At 46.2% G+C, this 24463-nt stretch overlaps 1 protein-coding gene across 7 annotated transcripts in view; it reads left to right on the top strand.

Annotated features, from left to right (window-relative positions):
• The first annotated feature begins 213 nt into the window (after nucleotides 1-213).
• Nucleotides 214-24463, top strand: part of LOC146350867 (gamma-aminobutyric acid receptor subunit pi-like) — an 82898-nt gene continuing 58648 nt past the window's right edge. For 2 of the 7 annotated variants that reach the window (XM_084841927.1, XM_084841924.1), the window contains exon 1: nucleotides 8470-8858. The gene's annotated coding sequence lies outside the window, so the exon portion shown is untranslated. Of the gene's footprint in view, nucleotides 461-7877; nucleotides 8096-8469; nucleotides 8859-8960; nucleotides 9177-24463 lie in introns of those variants that run through there. The other 5 variants (XM_084841926.1, XM_084841929.1, XM_084841928.1 and 2 more) reach the window with 5 other exon arrangements.

The raw sequence follows: 24463 nt of genomic DNA, 5'->3' as shown, positions 1-24463 counted from the left end.
GCACAGTGGGAGAAGCATGGAGGCAATCTTTGCCTCTGCATTTCTCCCACTCTGCATTTTTGCTAGAGAGGCATTTTTGTCCAACTAGCTAGGGCTCTGCAGAGGGGGAGGGAACGAGGCTGGGGAGGGCTGGGGATAGCTCATATCCCTGCTTCCCCAGTCCCTCCTTGCCCACAGAACTGCCCCCTTTCCCTCCTCTCTGAGTTTGCCTTTGCAGCCTTGGAGAGGCAGCCGGCACAGATCTCTCCACACTGGCTGCAAAGGGGGGGGGGGAAGCTTGGACTCCTCAGTCCGAGTGCTTTCTAGAGGCCATAGGATTGCTCTCTAAATCAGTGGCTTTGGAGTCAATACATTCAGCCTGACAAACTAAGATCATTGTATCCTATCAAGCAGCCATTTCAACAGAATTTGGAAAGTGTGTTGCATATTCGCCTCTTTCTTGTGGACAAAGAGGGTAAAGGTGAGGTGTTGGTTTCTTACTTGCACAGGCCATTTTTCACCATATATATATATATATATATATATGTGTGTGTGTGTGTGTGTGTGTGTGTGTTAGCCTCTCAGGGCTTCCTGCTTTTATTATCTGCTTCGGATCTCAAAATAAAGGGGAGCAAGGAGGTTGTCAAGCGGCTGGCAGCGCATAATATAAATCTGGTGAGCTGCAGGTAATAGCTTGGGCAAGTCTGCTCCAAAGTCTATGTAATGCTTTGCTACTATGTTGACTTCTGCTTTCAGTGCCTTTCAGAAGACTGTGTAATAATTGGAGGATTCTGAATGGAAACTGTCATGGCAGGCTTAGAGCAGGGGTGGGAAATGTGTGGCCCTTCCAGATGTTGTTGAACTGCAACGCCTGTCCCTTAGGTGGCCAAGTGGCCGATTTTACAGAAAAGAATCCTTCAGTTTGGAGAGCTGGCAGAGGACAGTGCTTTATTTGAAGGCGTTGTCTGTTTAAAGAGGTGTTCAGGTCTGCTTTAAAGTCAAAGAACAATAAGGAGGGAGAGCAGCAGGGGCCTTGACGGTGCCCATCAACAAAGAGCACCTGAAGGCAGACTGAGCAGGCTCAAGATCACCTAGTCATCCTTTTCTACTGTGGTGAATTATATTGTATTTCTATTTAAACTGTAGTTATTTCCAAATTTTCACCTATGCATATACATATACATTTGCATATGCAAATGTTATACAAATTGGTGTGTGTGTTTTCATCCTCTTCTTTTGGTGATGCAATTCTTCTTCTTCTTTTGGCAATGCATAAATGGCCATCACTGGCTATGTTGGCCAGGGCTGACAGAAGCTGTAATCCAGCAACAGCTGCTGGACCTCACTTTCCCCACTCCTGGTGTAGAGGATGCACCAGCCATGAAGCTACACAAGAAGCTTATTGTCTCTCTCCAACAAGAACAGATCAGGGATAGGAAATACCTGACTCTGGCTAGGTTCAACTATGCCTAGTGCCACTGGACCATATAATGACACTACCCACACTGAAACAAAATATGCTCACATCTTAAAATACTAAGATAGTTAGCTTGGAATGCCACAAAATGTTTAAGGTGTAGGACACAATCCACAGAAAGTTAGTTATGCTTAGTATGCTATTGAGATGAACAGCATTGAAGTGCATCTAACCTTTTGTGGATTGTGCCTACACAGCAAAGCTCTTAATCACAGGCAGCTTAACTCTAAACCAATCTTTGATTCCCTTTTAATGGGGGGAAGCCATCATTTATTCATTGGAAGTCTCAGAATGCTGAAGAAGAATGCCAAATTTCTAACCCACCAATAGGATTCTTCAAAGCACTTTCCCTTTTCAATTCCATTTAGTAGGACTACACAGTGAAGTAGCCTGATCAATCTGGGAAAATGGCATAACAGAGGGGAAATGTTTAGAGACCTTGATCAGTGGATGTGTGAAAGGCAATGGATTATCAGGTTAAATAAAGCATCTTATATGTCCTCAGTCCTCAGGAAGTTACCCAGCTCAGGATGGATTCATTTTCATACAATTTTATTTTCTGTTTTAATAATATTTTCGGGTTACATATCTTACAGATAGTTACTGAAGGATGAAGCCTTCAGGTCAGTGAATATTGAAATAATCTTTCAAGGGAACTAATAACATGTAGATTGTACTAGATACAAAAGAAAGTGGATATTTCAAGGATGAGCAATCACATTGGAATATAAATCTTGTTAAGCACTGGTTCCTTGAATAACCAGGCTTCATTTGCCATGTAATTTGCCATCATTTAAAATGAGGCTCTACATAGTTTTCTGTAGAAACTCTAAAAGTACAAGATCTCTTTTCAGTGAGACTCTCCTTTTTACCTGTTTCTAGACACTGAAGCCCCTGATATGCTTGTAATGTATTTCTTAAAAACAGATTATACTTTTTAACATTCTGCCCCCTTGGGGCTTACAGGGGGAGGATAGTTCAGCATCATAATCTTCCATGTTTCACCCACAGAAGTATTCAGAGTTGAATCCACTTGCAAGGTTTATTGTACGACAGTTACAGTAGTGGGCATGGTAGTTACTTCATAAACTGCCCTGGCATGCCTTTTCCACCCTGGCAGACACTTCTCCCCATAGTGTCTAGGTTACTCGCCACTTTATGGCCCTTACCAAGGTTCCTTCTTAGTTGCCCTGTGTTCCCTCCCCAGGTATAAGGCTCTTAGCTGTGTCACTCCTTCCATCTGTGTCTATGAGCATGTGCTTGGCTGGCTTCAGCCTCTGTGCACCTCTTTTGTTGATACCACTCCCTAGGGTCAGGGTCAGGGCCGGGGCATGGCAAGCAGTCTGAGGTGGGCCAAGAGCTACAAGGCAGTAGTCAGGACTGAGAATAAGCCAGGAGCAAATAATAGCCAAGGATACAGGAGCATGTCAGTGCACAGGAAGCCCTCTGATACACCTTCCTGTCCAGGAAGATCCCATGGCCAGCTTGGGTGGGTTGGAGTCAGTGCAGGGCCTAAAGGTACTGCCATCCGCATTTCAGTAGTTCACCACGTGGGACATCTGCGCATGGATCCCAGCAGTTCTTGACACTCTGCTTCTGGGACTTCTGCGTCCACTCTTCCCCTCCTCACGTGCGCTGTCCTGTGTTCTCCTCCACTTCCTCCCCCCACCCGCACCCTTCCTTTTTAATGCCTAGATTCACTGACTTACCCCCATCTATGCCTGCCTCCTGTGCTTTGGCCCTCCAGTTCCATTTTTCTTCTAGCTGCTACAGCCCCCTCCTACTCCTCCTCTCAAGTTGCTCTGTCCAGGATGCCTCTCAAATTCGTTTATTCCAAATGTTACTTATTTTAATCGCAGGCTAATGATTCATAGTGGATACATTATGAAGATAATTTAATGATTCCTGCAGTTGATCTGCAATTTGCTTTTTATTTCCTCCTCTTATAGCAGTCACAACCATGGTCCTTTCCTGAGGGTATCTGAGGGCGCAATTCTATGCATGTTTGCTGGGGAATTTTCTGCTGGCTGGGGAATGCTGGGAGTTGTAGGGCTTTTCTTCTGTCTAAACATGCATAGGATTGTGCCCTTACAGGGCTAACATTAGAGCCTTGAGAGGATTCCACCCTTAAAGGAATATCTGACTTAGGGTAAGCAAGTTTACTGAGTGTTCTTTGACAAGGTTGGCAGGGGGAATCTGGCACAGGCCTCATCTTTAGGTGTTCCTTCATGTACGGGTTAAGAGCATGCAGTAGCTCTGGTGAAGCAACTTCCACCACCAGAATTGCTGCACTAGCACTCACTCCCCTGTTCCTGACATGATGCAGCTGTGACACATAAAAGCACTGGCCTAGGCAGGGAGGAGGAAAAACCAGTGAACGACCCACAGCCAACCCTCCCAGACCACCGAAGGAAGCCATGGTTTGCAATGTTGTAGCTCAGCCTTTCCCAACCTGGCGCCCTCCAGCTGTGTTGGACTGCAACTCCCATTATCCTCCAGCATGCTGGCTGGAGGATGATGGGAGCTGGAGTCCAACACAGCTGGAGGGCACCAAGTTGGGAAAGGTGGTTGTAGCTAAACCCCCCCCCCCAGGTTAATAAGGCCAGGCTGCCAATCATCAGTCCCCCTTAATGCCTTGCTCCTATGCTGCAATCAACCTTGGTGAGCACCTAAGAGAAATAACAGGCAAACAATGTAATCCACCAGGTCTGCATGTGGGTCAGTGAGGTCTGCATGTGGGTCAGTGAGGGAATGCTCACTGGTAACGGCACAACCCCTGAAATGATGTTCTTCATTCTAGTTTTAGAAAAGTCACATGGCACACAGCTTTGCTCAGTACAACTGGAGGATTTCTCCACCCACCCAGTGGTATCAGGGCAATCTTTCTTTCTTTCTTTCTTTCTTTCTTTCTTTCTTTCTTTCTTTCTTTCTTTCTTGATGATTGACATGGAGACAGAGTGCCTGCACTGCAAAAACAGGACCCCCCCCCCCCGCACAGATCATGTGTGCAATGTAGTGCTCTGTTTATAATCGGATCAAGAGTCAGAAGCTGCTGCACGTGCAGGATTTTACATTTCTTTAATTTCGTCTGCTCACAGATGCAGCAACAAAGACTTGAGGCAGTTAACCCAAAACCGTGGAGAAGAAATGATACAAGAGAGCAGGGAGTACTATCTTCTATGTTCTCTTTGAAAGGGAGCTATCAGGGGAAGGAGGCAACAATGGGAGGTGCTACCTCTAGAGATCTACATATGAGAAAAACTGGCATGTTGTGTGGGGCTGGGGCCAGTACCTGGAATCCTTGGGCAGCTGCCACCTCCCTGGGGTCCATCACGGATAACTCCCCTGGGACACTCTGAAAAACATATTCTCCCAGGCCCATTGGCCCAAGCAGCCCCAGGAACTGGATCTAGCCATCATTTAAATTTCCCACAATGTCCCCAACATAGTGTCATTCTGTTGCATTGTGGGAAATTAAAATGGCCACTAGATGAGGCCACCCAGGACTTCTCAGAGTGCTGCTGCCCACCTATAAAGTCCGCCAAGGTGCACTGAGGAAGAGGGAACCCAGTGATGAAGGAAGGGACCTATCAGAGGGCACTTTGTACAGGGCCTCTCTGCTACTTTTCCAGGAATATGGTCGTTCAGTAACAGGAGGAGGAGCCAGAGGAGCACGTGGTTCTAGAAACCACAGCTTTAATAAAGCAGCTGCTGTGTGCGTCTTTATACTTCTCCCTCCCCCTTTAGTCCAGGAGTTTTACCTTCAATCAGATAGAAGGTATGGAGACCTTGTGGCCCTCTATGTGTTGCTGGACTCCAACTCCCATCAGCCACAGCCAGTGGACATGGTTGATGGGAGTTGTAGTCCAGCAATATCTGGAGGGCCGCAGTTTCCCCGCTCTTGATTTGTTATGCTGGATCTCCATTATGAACTATGAGAGACCATGGTGTCTTACCAAATATTGTTCCTTCTCCCTGATTGTGCTCTGGGAGTTCACCTGCTTCTTTGCCCTTGATCTACAGCATAAGGACAATTTATGGTGCAATGCTGTGCATGTTTAGACAGAAAAAAGTCCTACAACTCCCAGCATTCCCCAGCCAGCTATGCTATGCTGGGGGATGCCGGGAGCTGTAGGACTTTTCTCTGTCTAAACATGCTTAGCTTGTGCCTTTAGTGAATGAGCTTTCCACCATCACTCCTCTCCTTTTCCCCGCCCCCTTTTTTACTCACCTTTCTGCCTTTCTTGTTGAAACCTGTTCCCGCTGTGTTTGATTCCTATATGTTCTCCCTCTTCCACCCTTCTGCACTAGTCTTCCTTCTATCGCCTTGGGCTGCCGAACTGACCTGTGTATCATTTAAAAAACAGCAACAGCCCTCCACCCCACAAAGCTAGGGATTCTTGAATGTGTAACAGACTTATAGATTTGGGATGCTGTATCATATGGGGTAGGATTGCCGAGGTTCCAATCTCGCGGGGTTCCAGTCCATTTACTTTTTTTTTGTTGCATTTCAGTCTATTTCTTTAGTATATATTTTTATTCATTAGAGCAATTTATTGTCCTTCTGCATCTATATCATCTTTCAACAGCAATTCACATGGTTTACATAAAAGGATGGTTTACATAAAAGGAAAATGCAAAGACAATTAAAATACAGGCAAAACAAATTACAGCAATCATAAAACACAAAGACTAGAAAGGCAGCAAGATCTCCAGAGCCAGATTAGCAGGGCGAAAATTAAAGGCCAGGGTAAATAAAAAGGGATTTGCCTGGCACCAGAAGTACAACAAATTAGGCACCAGGTTGACTTCTGGAGAGAGCATTCCACTGAAAAGTCCTTCTCCCTAATAGATAACCATCTTGTATCAGACGGCAGGGATACCCACAGAAGGCTCTCGACATAAGACTGGAATATATGGGTAGATGCATATGGAGACAGGTGCTCCTTCAAGTATTCTAGTTGCAAGTCATAAAACACTGTAAAGGTCAAAACCAGCACTTTGAACTGGACCTAGAAACACCTGGCATAGTATCATAATGCCCAGTCCCAGTTAGTAGCCACCACATACTGAACTACCAAACAGTCTTTAAAGGCAGCCCTACATAAATAGATTGCAGTAGTCTAATGTGGAGGTTACCAGAGCATGGATAATTGAGGCTAGGGTCCAAGTACAGTCTCAGCTGGAGAACCAGCCTAAGCTGATAAAAAGCACTCTGTGCCACAGAAGCAACCTGTGCTCCAGCGATAACAATAGATCCACAAGCATCCGCAGGCTACAGATTTGTTTGTTCACAGGGAGTGCAGCTCCATTTACATTACATTATTTATAATGGGACTTGGGTTAGTAATCATGATTAACTTAAATTTTATTGATTTCAATGGGTCTACTACCCTATTTATGAGTAAGTTTGGATCCAATCGTATTTATTTTGTGACATTTGGGGTTGGTCCTAATAAAAGTGTTGCCCTTCTGTGGATTCTGGAGTTTAACCTTATTTAGTACAGGATGAACACCACTCACCTGGGCAGATGTGCCACGAGTGCACTGCACTTAGGCAGATGTTCAACTGGTGCTGCTTTCCACAGCATTGCCTCTCTATGCTGGTGAATGCTGCACTTGTTGACCTGCTGTGCAAGTCAAAAGACTATAAAAGATGCAGGAACTTTGCTAAAATAAATACAAAATAAATAAAAATAAGAACGCCATGCAGAAACAGACCAAAATAGGAAGTCTAAATAGGGACATGTGCTGTGGATATCAGGCGGCCGAATTTTGAGGATTCTCTTGATCATAACCATTGATTGATTGATTTCCTATGTATGTATGTATGTATGTATTTATTAATATTCCTATAGGCTTGATGTAACAATACCTCCAAGTGGCTTACATGCTAAAATGTTAAAAGTCACTATTAAATACTCAATTCATAAACAATTACGGGTACAAAATAAGTAATAAAAACTGTTAAACAAGTAAGATAGCAATAGAAAACAATCGAAGAGAGCAGCGTCATATCAGTTACAAGCTAGGGACAGCTAGTTATGCTCTCCCGTAGCCCTCCCCCCGACCCCCCCCCCCGCTGCTGTTCCTCTGTATTGAGCAATATTTGATCCTCTGTATTGCTCAAGGGCTAACGAGAGGGCAAATTCCAAACCCGCACCTCACCTAGTGGAGGCTGGTGGCTCCGATTTCAGTGGGGCTGTGGATCCGCTCTGGGTTTTCTGTCAGAGCCCACCAGAACTCTACAGCTATCCAAGGTGCTGAACCCAGCTCAGGATTCGAGTTCAGAACCTTGGATAGCTCCTTTGGAGTCCTGGCTGGTTCCGACTGAAACCCCGAGCGGATGCAGAGCCCCACCGACATTGCAGCCACCAGCCTTTGCTGCCACCCCCACCCCCACCACACCACTTTCCCCCCAGTTCCTGATGTTCCGATCAGAGCTGCTCAAAGGGAGAAAACTGCCGGAGAAAGCTCTTCTAGAAGATGATTTCAATATCCACAACACGTGGAAACAACATTGGCTAGGAAACTGCCCTCCACAGTGCCGAAGCTTGCCCTGCATCTTTGAAAAACCACCTGGAGTTGACCAGCCCCGAGCGATATGGACAACCTTGAACCGAATTCGCACGGGTCATGGTAGGTGTGCAGATGCCCTTTATAAATGGGGCAAAACAACATCATCAAATTGTGATTGTGGGGCTGAAAAACAAACTATCCAACATATGGTTAGTGACAGAGTGTCAGAACCGAGCCTTACAGTGGAGACTTTGCTGATTTCCTGGCTGTGACAACTGAAGTAAAAAACTGTATCTGTAACCTAGACATACGTTTGTAATATTCCTGTCTATATTTTATATTCTACATTTCATATTGATTATGCTCTATGTTTTTATTGTAATGCGATGTAAATGTGCCATACGCTAAATAACTAAATGCGCCGGAGACCGACAGCTACGACCACGTGCGCGTTCGTTGCTTTCCTATCAGGCCACCCAATGCAGGGGCCCAAGGGCGCCACGAGCGCTCGTCCTCGCTTCGCCTCGGGTTCCCCCGCCCGCCCCTCTGCTTTGCCGCCGGTGCGCCGTCCCAGGGGCTCGTCCTGCTTCTCTCCAGCGGCAGGAGCGGATGGGCGTCGCGTCCGTGCGGCCGGATCGTGCTGCCCGCCGCCCCGCTTCTCCCTTCGCTCTCGCTCTCCAACGCGCGCCGCGACAATGCTCAGAAGCAACCGACGGTCCCTTTCCGACACGCGCACCTGCGGGCGCGCCTGAGCCGGGCAGAGCGTCCTTGACCCCGCTCCTGAGCGCAGGCCGTTGAGTCGGATTATTGCGGGCTGCTGCTGCTTGGGATATTATCCCCCCGCCCCCAAGGAGCAAATAGGGCTGAGGCGCCCGATCTCCAGGTGAGTTTGTCGCCGGCTTTTTAGAACATCCCAACCGGTGTGAGCTTTGCGATGGGCGCAGTTCCCGCGCTTTTGAGTTGGCCTAACAAAGCGCGCTACTATGCAGTGCAGCGGGATTTGCCCCCTGGAGTACGTGTGTGTGTTTAGCATTGCTGCCTAAAAGTGATTCTTGGGCATTAGGAAATATCTTTTTTAAAATGATGACGACGACGAATTAAACGTATGATGATGCATCACTTCCCGCTGCAAAAAGCCGTCTCCAAGCGACATACACACACAATAAAGAAATCCATGATTAATAATCAGCTGCTGCAGGCTGTAAGAAACCTGGCTGCTATTTTCTGAACTTTGTTTTCCCTGTGTAGCTGTTGCAGTTCGTAGTGTGTTTGTTAAAGCCTTAATGCATAGGAAAGATTTAGTTTGCTGGGCACTGGTTTGTGCACTACTGAAAGATAATAATTGATAGTGTGTTGTTGCGATTTTTGATTTTGCCTCTTTTGTAAGTAATCTGAAATGTTATGTTCGTATCGGTGAAGTGAGTTGCTTATGATTGTAATGAGGTCCCATTATAATGGTGTATTGGTATGCTTTTCTGTTGTGGTATTGCGGTTTTGTCAGCCGCTTTGGGCACTTTTTGTGGAAAAGCGGCATATAAATTAAATGATGATGATGAATATAACAAGATAACAGAGGGTAAAAGTCAGTATAAACCATAATCAGTACAATAATACAAATAAAAAGAAATACCATAAAATAGAATCTAAAAACAATACAATCTTAAGTTTTGAAATATTTGACATGGGGCCCATTAGGTTCTCTTTCTCTGGTGGGGAAGGGACAGTAGTGAATGATTGCAGCCAGATTCTATAGATGTTTACTCGAGAGTAAATTCTGCAAAGTTCAATGGGATTTACTTTCACATAAATGCATATAGGACGGCAGCCTTGCAGTGCAATTCTATGCATGTCCAGTCAGAAATACGCCCCACTGAGTTCAGTGGGGCTTACTCTCAGGTAAGTGTATAGAGGATTGCAGCCTTAGTACATTTGTATTTATTCGACTGCAATTTTGTAATGTAAAGTGGGGTGGGCAGGGGAGAGAGAAGCATTTTCAAAAGAAGCGAACAACCGAATTGGGGAATGTGGTTAAAAACAACACCACAAAACTGTCAAGTCATTTCTTTTGAAAATGAGGAGTCCCACTGATCTTGGTGATCCCCTTTCCAAATATGCCTGGATAATGACTTTTGAAATGACAAATACAGGCAGAAATTAACGGTGAGACAAAGTTATCAAATGCACCTAAACTGCAAAGGTACCAAAGAAATTTTGGGTACGGAGATTTGAAAGAGGCAAAAGGCAGGGTCAATATTTCTCGGTGTTGAAGCTAAAAAGTAACTTCCATTGTGTGCAGACATCATCATAGATCTGTTAAGCAGTGTTATCAATTGATTAGTTGTCTTCTGCTGTCAAAGATCTTATTTACTGTTACTGCTTTAATTGTTGCTCGGTGTAGTTTTACAAGGTTTTTGTTCTTCTTGAGTTTTTCTAGCCATCATTTGTAGGCCACCTTGAGAATGTTTAATTAAGAAATTTATAACTGAACTAATTAAACTGATGCTGCCCTCTTAGCACTGCAAATCCTGCTGAACACTTCGTATCTTCCTGCCTTTCACAGCTTTAGCAGACATTACTTCTGTGATTTATCTCTGTAGCTTTAAAAGTCAGATGGAATAACTCTTGCTTCCCCCCCGCCCCCCAAACTAAGATGCTCATAACGATGAATTTGTGTAGTATAATTTCAGAATTCTGGAATATGCACCACTCAGCCCCACTGGCTGTTCATCATTTTTCACTTGTGCCTAAGGGGCTCTTGTAAGCTTGTCCTACGTTTTGCCATCTTAAATGCACTCCGACACACTTATTCTATGCAGGGAGGTGAGAAGCAGAGTTGCCACAGCAGAGCTAGCAGCTGCTTTTATCCCTCCTCCAATCACTATTTGTTGCTATTGTTGTTAGTGAAATACAGTTTGAGTCCCACCCTTCCTTCTTTCAAGAAGCTCAAGGAGATGCACATGAAGTCATTTCACTTTATCTTCACAACAATGTTGTGAGGTAAGCTGGCCTCAGAGACAGTGAGCGGCCCAAGGCCACTCAGTACGTTTCATGAATGAGTGGGGAGTTGAACTCTGATCTGCCCTGGTCAAATTCCAGCAGTCTCTCCACTCTATCACACAGGCCTCCCTAGATGACAGACACAACCAATGGATGTAGCCACAGCTACACTGAATTCGCACGCAAGCCAACAGTATGGAATTGTCATAGGAATATAGGAAGCTGCCTTATACTGAGTCAGACCATTTGTCCATCTAGCTCAGTGTTGTGTACACCAGGGTGGGTCACATTCAGCCCGCAGGCCACATGCGGCCCCCCAAGGCCTCTTCTAAGCCTGTCCTAAGGATGCCCCTGGGATGTCACTGAAAGCCCCCCCCCCTCACCGCCCGCTTCCCTTGGTGGCAGTGGGTTTCCAGGCAACAGTCTTTCCTAGCCCCACCTGCACTAGGCTGGCAGGTTCAAGGAATACAAGCCGTCAGCTTGGAGTCAGGGCCATGGACCTAGAGTCCTGACCGGTACTACCATTGTACTCTTAGGGTTGGCACTGGAGAGGATGAAAGGCCAGGGGTAGCGACAGTGCAGTGCGGCAGTTGCTCCTTAGATGAGAAGTGAGACCTGCCACAAAATGTTGCAGGGTGGAATGCTCATGTTCAGTGTTCCAGTCAGCCAGCCAGCCAGACATGCTGTCCTCCAGAACACAGCATCCCATTCCCCCTCCTACCTGGTTTTCCATCCCCACAACAGTCAGTGCCCATTGAGCATGCTCAGTCTCTCTCGGCTCCCCCCCCCGGTTTCCTCCTCCATTAGAGGGCAGGGGCGTTGAACCTTGGGGTTTCCCAAGCCTGCTGATACTTCTCTCTTGTGCGTGGATGGTGCCCTTTTGGGCGTATAAACATCACATCTGAACATCAGAAATACAGGGAACAAGTGCGACCTGCAACAAAATGTTGCAGCATAGAGTGTCCTTATTCAGTGCCCTCCTCCATGATAATTCAGTTTCCCCTCTCACTTGGTTTTCCGTTCCACTCCCTCCCCAACAGTCAGTCAGGATTCCATAGGCATTGAGCATCCTCCATCCTCATTGGGCTATTTCTGTTTTTTTTTTTTCCTTTAGAGTTTTTTTCCACCAGTTTTTTTGCACTTCTGCAAACCTTGAGATTTTTCCAAGCGTGCTGATACCTCCTTATTGTCTGTGGATGGTGCCATTTTGACTATGTAAGACAGTCGGATAATGAGTTTCCTATTAGTATATTGAATGATAATCTAAAGCTATTGAAACGCAAACCATGAAGTTCATAGTTAAATGTTCAGTTCAAAAAGGTTGTCATGACATTGTAGCATTCCAATCAGCCAACATGCTAATGGGTAGAACGTTGGTCTTTTGACCAGGAAGGCTTCAGCTCAAATTGTACCTCACCCATGAAGACACACTGGCAGGCCTTGGGCAAGTGGTGTTTCTCAACAACAGTTCCCCATCTTCTGCTTTAGGCTGTCAGACATCTGTTTTGGAGATACATGGATGACACACATTAACCAGGAGTTCATCTGACTGCTGGCATACATTTGTATGAGTCATTGTTTATCAATAGGCAGTGAACTGGAAAAATACCACTTCCATTGTTAGCATGGGAATGTGTTGCTGAGATGCTGAGAGTCACGTAGGCAAAAGGACGTTGTGGTTGAATTAGTGCTAGAGGTAGTGATTGAATTAGTGCCAGAGGATGGTGGCTGATTAACTTACTGCACATGAGTCACAATGCCTAGCAGGGCCCTTGTCTCTGGAAACCGGAAAACTTCCTTTGAACGAAGTTTGTAGCCCTTTGACTCAGTGCTGCACCAAATACTGACCAAAGCTTATGTCATGTGTCTTGTTTACTTGGTATAAATTCCAAAGTTGCCTATTGTTCTGGGTCCAGTCCTGAGGGCCCACGTTGGCAACTCTTGACTGCACAACACCTTGGTGTTCTGGTAATAAACTTCTGCTTGAACAAAAGTCAGCATCTGTTCTGTGGCTGAGCCCAGCAGAAGGGTAAAATTCTGCAACAGCAGACACCAGGTTTTCTTAAAAGTAGTTATTAACTACAAATTTCAGACTGATAATAGACACAAACTATTTTTGCATGTGAGCCTTTTTTTTTTCTTGTAGCTGTTACTTCAGTAGGTTTTGCCTTGTGAAATGTTAAACGGTTGCTAGATTGCTCATTCATACTTGTCCTCTGATTTCTCTCCCATCAACAGTGATCAGATATTAACATAAATAGTGCAAAGAAGGTGAATTAAGCCCTGTGTGAGAACATTTTTAATATATGGGCTGCTGGTTCTTGATGCTAAGAACTTAAGCCTTTGAACACTAATATTATGCCCTAGCCTTGCTCTCAGTCACTTACCATTATTCTGTTTCTATGAACCCTTCATACTATGTGCTTTTAAGCTGCAAACACTTCTGCAAGCTACTCCCATGTCTGAAATTCTTAAGGGTGATGGGAATACTTGGAAAGGCATTTCTAGAAGGCTGCTCCCCTCCCCCCAGCAATAGTTTTCCAAATGACAAGCATGTCTACACCTGAGACCCGCACGGCAGACCTGGATTGTGCCGACTTCTGTCCACCAGCCCAAATGATTCATTATGGGCATTACAATGGCACCAATCCAGCCAATGCCACATCAGAAATCCCCTGTGACAACAAAATGTGTTTGCCGAGTTGACTCCCCCAGTTTCCTCTCATTCTGACCCTGAAGTGGACCTATTTTTCCCTGAGAAAAACTGGCTCATTTCTTGAGTCAAGCTGGGTGGCTTGGGAAAGGAAGGCCCCCTCATAGCCATCTCTGAAGCACTCTCCCCTTTTACTTACTTTAAAATGAGAACTGCACTGTCGCAGTACTGCCAAGAAGATGTGGAGGAAGGGAGGATTTGGGGTTCTCTTTCCCTCTGCCTGTCACTCTGACACTCTTCACAGTCCACCAAGGCTTCCAGAGCAGTGTCCTTTGGGAGTTGCAGTCATTGTAGTGTCCTTTGGAATGACTACGACTCCCAAAGGACACTGTTCTGGAAATCCTGATGTTCTTCAGTGCATCGGGGTTCCAGAGTGGTACCTTTTAGGATTCATAGTTCTTCTTGGGGAGGCTCACAAACCCATTGATGGTTTGCAAGCATGTCTGTATACCCCCTAGAAAACCTCTTGAGGTTTTGCGGGCACTTGAAAAGGCAGGCTCACAACCGTTCCCCTTCATGGATCACTGCCTTGTTGTGGCGAAGGGGCTTGCGTAACCCAGTGAAGCCATAAGCTATGCCGTGCAGGGCCACCCAAGACGGACAGGTCATGGCAGAGAGTTCTGACAAAATGTGGTCCACTGGAGAAGGAAATGGCAACCCACTCCAGTATTCTTGCCAAGAAAACCCCATGGAACGTACCACAAGGCTAAAAGAGATGACGCCGGAAGATGAGCCCCTCAGGTCGGAAGGTGTCCAATATGCTACCGGGGAAGAGCAGAGGGTATTTCCAAGTAGCGCCAGAAAGAGTGAAGCGGGTGGGCCAAACCCGAAAGGACACTCAGCTGTGGATGTGTCTGGTGGTGAAAAGAAAATCTGATGCTGTAAAGAACAATATTGTTTAGGAACCTGGAATGTCACATCAAGGTAAGCTGGAGGTGGTCAAACATGAGATGGCAAGATTGAACATCGACATCTTGGGAATCAGCGAACTAAAATGGACAGGCATGGGCAAATTTAATTCAGGTGACCATCATATCTACTATTGTGGGCAAGAATCCCTTAGAAGAAATGGAGTAGCACTCATAGTCAACAAAAGGGTGGGAAAAGCAGTACTGGGGTACAATCTTAAAAATGATAGAATGATCTCAGTACGAATCCAAGGCAAACCATTCAACATCACAGTAATTCAAGTCTATGCCCCAACCACTGAGGCCGAAGAAGCTGAGGTTGATCGGTTCTATGAAGACCTACAACACCTTCTAGAACTAACACCAAAAAAAGATGTCCTCTTCATCATAGGGGACTGGAATGCTAAAGTAGGAAGTCAAGAAATCACTGGGATAACAGGCAGGCATGGCCTTGGTGTACAAAATGAAGCAGGACAAAAGCTAATAGAGTTTTGCCAAGAGAACATGCTGATCATAGCAAACACTCTTTTCCAACAGCACAAGAGGCGACTCTACACATGGACGTCACCAGATGGTCAATATCGAAATCAGATTGATTATGTCCTTTGCAGCCAAAGATGGAGAAGCTCTATACATTCAGTCAAAACAAGACCTGGAGCTGACTGTGGCTCAGATCATGAGCTGCTTCTTGCAAAATTTCGGCTGAAATTGAAGAACGTAGGGAAAACCACTAAACTGTTCAGGTATGACCTCAATCATATCCTTGATGAATATACAGTGGAGGTGAGGAATAGATTTCAGGGATTAGACCTGATAGACAGAGTGCCTGAGGAACTATGGACGGAGGTCCGTAACATTGTTCAGGAGGCAGCAACTCAATCCATCCCAAAGAAAAAGAAATGCAAGAAAGCAAAGTGGCTGTCTGATGAGGCTTTACAAGTAGCTGAGGAAAGAAGGGAAGCGAAAAGCAAGGGAGAAAGGGGAAGATATACCCAACTGAATGCAGAGTTCCAGAGAATAGCAAGGAGAGACAAGAAGGCCTTCTTAAATGAACAATGCAAAGAAATCGAGGAAAACAACAGAATGGGAAAGACTAGAGATCTCTTCAAGAAAATCGGAGATCTCAAGGGAACGTTTTGTGCAAAGACGGGCATAATAAAGGACAAAGAAGGCAGGGACCTAACAGAAGCAGATGAGATTAAGAAGAGGTGGCAAGAATACACAGAAGAACTATACAGGAAAGATCTGAATGTCCCTGATAGCCATGATAGTGCGGTCACTGAACTTGAGCCGGACATCCGAGAGAGTGAAGTCAAGTGGGCCTTAGGAAGAATTAGTAACAACAAAGCTAGCGGAGATGACAGTATTCCAGCCGAGCTATTTAAAATCCTAAAAGATGATGCTGTTAAAGTGCTGCATTCAATATGCCAACAAATCTGGAACACTCAACAGTGGCCACAAGACTGGAAAAGGTCAGTTTACATTCCAATTCCAAATAAGGGCAACGCCAAAAAGTGTTCAAACTACCGCACAATTGCGCTCATTTCACATGCCAGCAAGGTGATGCTCAAAATCCTACAAGCTAGGCTTCAGCAGTATGCGAACCGAGAACTACCGGAAGTACAAGCTGGGTTTCGAAGAGGCAGAGGAACTAGAGATCAAATCGCCAACATTCGCTGCATCCTGGAGAAAGCAAGAGAATTCCAGAAAAATGTCTATTTCTGCTTCATTGACTACGCTAAAGCCTTTGATTGTGTGGATCACAACAAACTGTGGCAAATTCTGAAAGAGATGGGAGTACCAGACCACCTTACCTGTCTTCTGAGAAACCTGTACGAGGGTCAAGAAGCAACAGTAAGAACCACAGATGGAACAACCGATTGGTTTAAAATTGGGAAAGGAGTACGACAAGGCTGCATATTGTCACCCTGCTTATTTAACTTATATGCAGAGTACATCATGAGAAATGCCGGGTTGGATGAATCAGAGGTCGGAATTAAGATTGCTGGGAGAATTATCAACAACCTCCGATATGCAGACGATACCACCCTAATGGCAGAAAGCGAAGAGGATCTAAAGAGCCCTTGTTGAGGGTGAAAGAGGAGAGTGCAAAAGCTGGTTTGAAACTCAACATTAAAAAAACGAAGATCATGGCATCTGGCCCTATCACTTCCTGGCATATAGAAGGAGAAGAAATGGAAGCAGTGACAGATTTTACTTTCTTGGGCTCCAAGGTCACCGCAGACGGTGACTGTAGCCATGAAATTAAAAGACGCTTGCTCCTTAGGAGGAAAGCTATGGCAAACCTAGACAGCATAGTAAGAAGCAGAGACATCACCTTGCCGACAAAGGTCCGTCTAATCAAAGCTATGGTTTTCCCAGTAGTAATGTATGGCTGTGAGAGCTGGACTATAAGGAAGGCTGAGTGCCGAAGAATTGATGCTTTCGAACTGTGGTGCTGGAGAAGACTCTTACGAGTCCCCTGGACTGCAAGGAGGTCAAATCAGTCCATCCTAAAGGAAATAAACCCTGACTGCTCATTGGAAGGACAGATAATGAAGCTGAAGCTCCAATATTTTGGCCACCTAATGCGAAGAGAAAACTCCCTGGAAAAGACCCTGATGCTGGGAAAGACTGAAGGCAAAAGGAGAAGGGGATGGCAGAGGATGAGATGACTAGATAGCATCACGGATGCAATGAATATGAACTTGAGCATGCTCCGGGAGAGAGCGCAGGACAGGAAGGCCTGGCGTGCTATGGTCCATGGGGTCACGAAGAGTCGGACACGACTGAACGACTGAAGAACAACAATTTACCGTTACAGCAGTAGGAATGTATATCTGCCTATTTTAAAAAATTATTATTATTTAATACATTTCTTAGTTACCGTTCAAGTCTTCCTGAGGTGTCTCACAGCATGAAAACAATACATCATATATATTAATAAAAACATATTAATATAAACAATTTTAAATTAAACCAGCAACAGTACAGCATGATTTTAAAATATCCAGCAGCAGTAAATACTGTAAAGACCATTCAATTAAAAGCCAGGGAGAAAAGGTGAGCTTTAAAAATCCTCTTAAAAGCAGTCATAGATGGGGCCAGATGTATATTTATCAGGAGGGAACTCCACAGGGCAGGGGCCAACACCAAGAAAGCCCTATTTCTATTGCCTGCAAGCCTTACTGATTTTGGTGGCAGGCCGATGAGCAGGGGCTCTGAAGATGATCTTCAAACATGGGCATATTTTAATAACCTGGACCCAAACTGTTTAGGACTCTGAAGGGTGCAATCCTGTGCATATTTAGACAGAAAAAAGTCTACAGCTCCCAGCATTCCCCAGTCAGCATGACTGCCTGGGGAATATTGGGAATTGTAGGGCCTTTTTCTGTCTAAATATGCCTAGGATTGCGGCCTAAACGTCAAAGTCAGCACTCTGAATTGGGCCTAAAGACTGCACTAGCAACCAGTGCAGGTGGTACAGGATTGGTGTAACATGGTCTGACTGTCTAGCCCCAACAAGGACTCGAGCAGACACATTCTATACCAGCTGAATTTTCCAGGTCATTTTCAAATGCAGCCCCACACAGTGTGCATAAAAACCGTCAAGTCTGGATGTAAGTAGGGCATGCATAACTGAAGCCAGATCCACTTTCCCTAGATCGGGTTGCAGCTGATGTATCAACCAAAGTTGATCAAAGGCACTCCTGGCTACTGCTGCCGCCTGGGCTTCCCCAGATAGGGACAAGTCCAGAAAGACCGTCACGTTACAAACTTGGTTCTTCAGTGGGAAGTGCACCCTTGCCCAATAACAGCTGAATCCTTCTATCCAGATTGGCAGATTTCCTCACCCAAAGTGCCTCGTCTGGATTATGCTTCAGATGGTTCATTCCCCGCCCCCATCCCCAAACTGCCTCCACGGAGCTCCTGAGGAGTTCCACAGCTTTCCTGGGATTAGGGGGTAGAAAACTAAGATGGGTGTGGTGATGTTGTTAGGTCATCATCGTTCTCCAGCGTGGTTCCCATGCCTTGCAACAGCTGCAGGACAGGCGGACTTTCAGCTAATGTAGCTTTTCCCTACAAGGAGGTACAGAATTTCTGCCTGTCATGTGGCTGTTAAAGGCACTAGAGCCCTCTCAGTACATGTAAGCTTAAACTATTGGGAGAATTGGGGTGAAACTACATGTTATGAACTATTGTATTGTTATTAATATTAATATCTTACTAATATAAATATTCTTGTTCTATGAAATATCATATAAAATGTAGCTGCCGAGGCTTCAGCTTGAAGTGGAAGACCAGCGCAGAGAAAGAAGGAGTTCTTAAGTCTTTCCACTTTGCTGTTTTTCGGTTGAAAATTACCAACACTGAAATCTGCTTTTACCTACAACGGGGGAAGCGGGGGGCTTGGTATACCAGGTTCTACTGTTGAAAATCAGATTCCTTCCCCCACACCCCACTTTAGATTCTGCAGTATAGATTGGATGTGTGACTTCAGTGCATCACACCTCTCCAAAAGATGGTCCACTCATTGCAGCATTAAGGCTGCAATCCTATACTCCCTTCTTGAGGAATATGCAGCATTGATTTCAATGGGGTTTGCTTCTAACTACACATTCGTGGGATTGCAGTGAATGAAATGCATATGGACAATAAATATTCAAAGCACTGCACAGAGACCAGGAGGGAAGATAAGTAGGAAACCATTTTAAGAACTGCAGCTGATAAGCACTGGTGGAGATGCACCCCTAATAAATGGCCTAAAAAGGACTGCATTCAACTCTACTGGTCCCTGTGGATCCTGGGCCCAGGCCCCTAGCCAGCCTAAACGTTGGGGGGTGGGGGGTGGGAGGGGGTGTTCATCTGACTTGCCGGCCTTTTAAAGAAAAAGTGTAAACTGTTTTTTAATTATTTGTTTGTATAAAAGATTTAGTGCGGATAGAGAAAATTTAGAGGGGGGCCAGCCCCCCCCCCCCGGTCTACAGGCCTGTCTGAACCCATAGACCTGCAAATATGAGGCTAGTGGTGGCCCTGTCTACCTTACTACATGTCAGTGTGGCTGGATTTATGTATTATTTTATTACATTTCTAGCCCACCTTTCTTCCACAGTGGAACTAAAGGTGGGTACCTGGGATTCCCAGATGTTCTCCCCTCCAAGCAGTGACCAGCCCTAGACCTGCTTAGCTTCAACAAGGTGGCTCCCTCATGTGCCTTCAGACCATGCCCTGGGAGATCCACATCAATGTATATCTGGTGCTTTATGAAGTTACATAAGTGAAAAGAAAGGACTACAATACTGTGGAGTTTCCAATCTAAATTTTGGTAGTGGGGAGACAACGTGAGCAAGAGGAGGGAAAGAAGGTACAAGGGATGGATGTGAGCAAATGCACGCACATATTTAAGCTTCTTTTCAGTTGAGGATACTGGTTCTGGGGTTACACTGGGGAAAAGTTGGTTTTGATGAGAATTTGAAGAATGGGGGGAGTGAGATTGAGAACCATCTACATCAGCCATCCCCAACCTGGTGCCCTCCAGTTGTGTTGGACAGCGGGATGATGGGAGTTGTAGATGCACTAGGAGGGTGTTCTAGGTATATAGGAGAAAGCAAGGCAGAGCCATTTAAGACAGAAGAACTCCCAGGTGTTGGAGGATCAAAGGCCATGGGCAGAGCATGAAGCTGCTGTTGGCACTGGGGTGATCAACGGTTGATCTTGCCCTGTGGGTGGAATTGGGGTCATGTCCCAGGAATGGCACAAGTGCGTTAGTTTTGTTGTGTCGTATCAGTTTCCATGAGCTAGTGGGTCAAGCCATAAAATACATGATTTGCTTAATTTTGTTTGGCAGGTTTCCTGAAATCGCAGAGGAGTATTATCTGACCACCAGTATTTTGTGGTCCTCCCAAGCTTTTGCACAGTTTTTCCCATTCTAAAAAGTTGAAACACCTCTCCCAAGGCTTAGTTACTAGCAGTAAGAGCTTTGAGCTAAAATATGCTGGTATTTGCAGGGTATTTTGGCCCACTCCTTTTCCTTTGGCCCCACCCACCACTGGAATGCAGCCCCCGAGAACTTCTCCAAAATTGGATTCACCCTTCAGGTTGAAAGAGGTTCAACACCCCTGGTCTAGGAGGTAATTTGTGTACAGTGGAGCATTTGAGTATGCTTACAATCCTATTCCTTTATTAGAAGGAGGAGTTAAGGATAATCTTTCATTGCACCAGTGTCATGGTCTAGAAACATATGCACACTTTTGAAGACTGAACAACACATTTCAGATAAACAGGCACAATAGCAGTCTGATGGCTCCTGTTCCTAGGGAAAAGCAGGTGTTGGAGGAGGGTTTGGACATCATAAAGGACAGGACGAGAAGAGATACATAACCTTCTTTTGGCCTGCTACTTCTTCTCCCCAAATTCCCCCTCTCAGGCTGCTTTTCCCCCATGTGCACCATCATAGAATAGTAGAGTTGGAAGGGGCCTACAAGACCATTGAGTCCACCCCCCTGCTCAATGCAGGAATCCAAGTCAGAGCATCCCTGACAGATGGTTGTCCAGCCTTATCTTGAATACATCCAGTGTGGGAGAGCCCATGACCTCCCTAGGTAATTGGTTCCATTGTTGTATTGCTCTAACAGTCAGGAAGTTTTTCCGGATGTTCAGCCAGAATCTGGCTTCCTGTAACTTGAGCCCATGATTCCATGTCCTGCACTCTGGGATGATCAAGAAGAGATCCTGGCCTTCCTCTCCGGGACAACCTTTCAAGTACTTGAAGAATGCTATCCAATCTCCCTTCAGTCTCCTCTTCTCATGCCCAGTTCTTTCAGCCTCTCTTCATAGTGCTTTGTTTCCAGTCCCCTGATCATCTTTGTTGCCCTCCACTGAACCCTCTCCAGTTGGTCTGCATCCTTCTTAAAGTGTGGTGCCCAGAACTGGACACAGTACTCCAGATGAGGCCTAACCAGTGCTGAGTAGAGGGGAACTAGTACTTCCTGGGAGTTGGAAGATATGCTTCTATTAATGCAGCCCCAAATGGCATTTGCCTTTTTTTGCAGCCATATCACATTGTTGGCTCGTATTCAGCTTGTGATCGACAACCATTCCAAGATCCTTCTCACTTGTAGTGTTGTTGAGCCAAGTATCGCCCATCTTGTAACTGTGCATTTGGTTTCTTTTTCCTAGGTGCAGAACTTGGCATTTGTCCCTATTAAATGTCATTCTGCTGTTTTCTGCCCAGCGCTCCAGTCTATCCAGATCACTTTGAATTTTGTTTCTGTCTTCCAAAGTATTAGCTATCCCGCCCAATGTTGTGTCATCTGCAGATTTGATCAGCATTCCCTGCACCTCCTCCTCCAAGTCATTAATAAAAACGTTGAGGAGCACTGGGCCCAGGACTGAGCCCTGCGGTACCCCACTCGTTACCTCTCCCCAGTTTGAGAAGGCCCCATTGATAAGCATCAAAGGTTGCCTCCCCAAACACACAGAGTGCCTGAGATCTGGAATGAACAAGAAGTACAAGTACAGAAGTACATTTACTTACATGTCTCTGTCACACATGTCTATATTTCCATCCTTAGTTATATACAACTGCTGGCAGAAACCTCCATGTAACAATGACATATTTCTTCATCCAAGGGTGACGCTAATTTTCCTGATTTCTGGAAACAGCACAGCAACTGCTGCCTAGAACAAACATTATGTTGTGAAGTAACCTCCCATATTTCAGGTTAACTACACTAGGAGTTGGAGTGAGTTTGAGGTGGGGCCTGTCACCACAGGCCTGTTTGCTGGGGCCTCTCCCACGGGCTGCTACTACCACCAGCTCACCAGCCACTCCTCTCCTTCACTGGTATTTCAGTTGGGGCTGCAAGAGGCAGCGCCTCTGCGTGTGCCTCGGCGTCATGCAAAGTGCGCACTTAGTGTTGCACTTGGAGATGCACCAAGGAGCACACGAAGACCCGCCCGCTGCCTCTCCAGAGATACCAGCAACCAGTTATTAGCAGCAAGTAGCAGCAGCAGAGGGCAGCAGCTTTAAAGACAGGGAAGAAAGGGGCAAATGCAGCTTAGCCGTTGCTCTCTTTTATATTGTTTTATATTTTATATTTTAACATTTTAATATGTGCCTGGGAAGCCCATTGAGCAACTCAGGGGGTCGGGGAGGTGCCACCATAACTGTGGTCATGGGCAGGGGGAGGTATGGCGTTGGGGGATTAACAGGCCAGCTGAGGAGAAGAGGGGCTAGACACCTTATGGCTATCCCTCGTCTGGTTCTTCCCCCAACCTGATGGTTCCTGGCGGCCTTAGCAGTCTGCCCTCAGGTCTGGTGCTGCTGCTGCTGAATGCCAGGTCGGCCCAAAATAAAATCTCCCTCATCCATGATTTGACTGTGTATGAGGGGGCTGACCTGGTATGTATTACTGAGACCTGGGTGGGGGAACTGGGAGGGGTCTCTCTCTCCCAGATGTGCCCTCCTGGGTACTCAGTGCAGCACCAACACCGACTCGAGGGTTGGGGAGGGGCGTTGCCGTGGTCAATAGGAATTCAATCCCTCTCTCCAGGCTTTCTGCTCATTCGAGTGCAGATCTTGAGTGTTTGAACCTTGTGTTGGGTACCCAAGACAGATTAGGGATTCTGCTGGTGTACCGCCCACCCCACTGCCCATCAGACTCCCTGCCTGAGCTGACGGAGGTGGTCTCGGACTTGGTGTTGAGGACCCCTAAGATGATGGTCCTAGGGGATCTCAACTTCCATGCTGAGGCCGCTGTATCCGGGGCGGCTTAGGACTTCATCACCGCCTTGACAACCATGGGGCTGTCCCAACATGTCATCAGCCCTACACATGTAAAAGGACACACGCTTGTTCTGGTTTTCTCGACTGGGCAGGAGGCTGGTGATCTGAAAGTGGAGGAATTAACATCTGTCCCTTTGTCATGGTCAGATCACTTCCTGCTGAGGTTTAGACTCCTGGCAGCCTTCCCATCTGCAAGAGTGGGGGACCTATTAAAATGGTCCACCCCCAGAGGCTAATGGACTCTGATGGTTTCCAGAGGGCTCTGGGGGATGTTCCTGCTGGTATGGCTGGTGCTCCTGTTGAAGTCCAGGTCGCTCTGTGGAATGCAGAGATGACTCGGGCGGTTGACACAATTGTGCCCAGGCGCCCTCTTCCTCTGAGCAGAGCCCAGCCAGCTCCTTGGTATACACCTGAGGTGAGGGCAATGAAGCAAGTGGGGAGACGGCTAGAACGCAGGTGGAGGAAAACTCGTGCTGAGTCTGACTGAACACAGGTTAGAGCTCATTATTGAGTCTGCTCTGTGGCGGTGAGGGTGGCAAAGAGACAGTTCTTTTCCACCAGCATTGCATCTTCTCAGTGTTGTCCAGTGGAGCTTTTCTGAGTGGTTCGTGGCCTGTTACATTCTGGGCCAGGGAGGGAGACTTTGGAACCATTGGTGGCATACTGTGACGACTTTGCACGGCCCTTTGAAGATAAAGTCGCTCAGACTCGTCATGAATTGGACACCATGATCAATGCAGTTCCATTGGTAGAGGCATTCAGAGCACCATCTGGTCTAATTTTATTGGATAAGTTTCAGTTATTGAGGCCTGAGGAGGTGGACAAGGTGTTTGGCCAAGTCCAATCAACCACTTGTGTGCTTGCCCCTTGCCCCTCACGGCTTATTAGATCAAGCAAGGAGGGGATGTCCGGCTGGGTCCAGGAGGTTGTAAACTTCTCCTTGAGAGAGGGAGTGGTGCCTGCCACTTTCAAAGAGGCGGTAATCAGACCACTCCTAAAATAGCCTAATCTGGACCCAGAGGATGTTAACAATTATAGGCCAGTGGCCAACATCCCCTTCCTGGGCATGGTGCTTGAGCGGG

The sequence above is a fragment of the Heloderma suspectum genome, chromosome 3, assembly GCF_057233095.1.
Source record: "Heloderma suspectum isolate Gila_16-S chromosome 3, 16-S_ref, whole genome shotgun sequence".
NCBI lineage: Eukaryota > Metazoa > Chordata > Lepidosauria > Squamata > Helodermatidae > Heloderma > Heloderma suspectum.
This window is presented reverse-complemented; position numbering and strand designations above follow the sequence as displayed.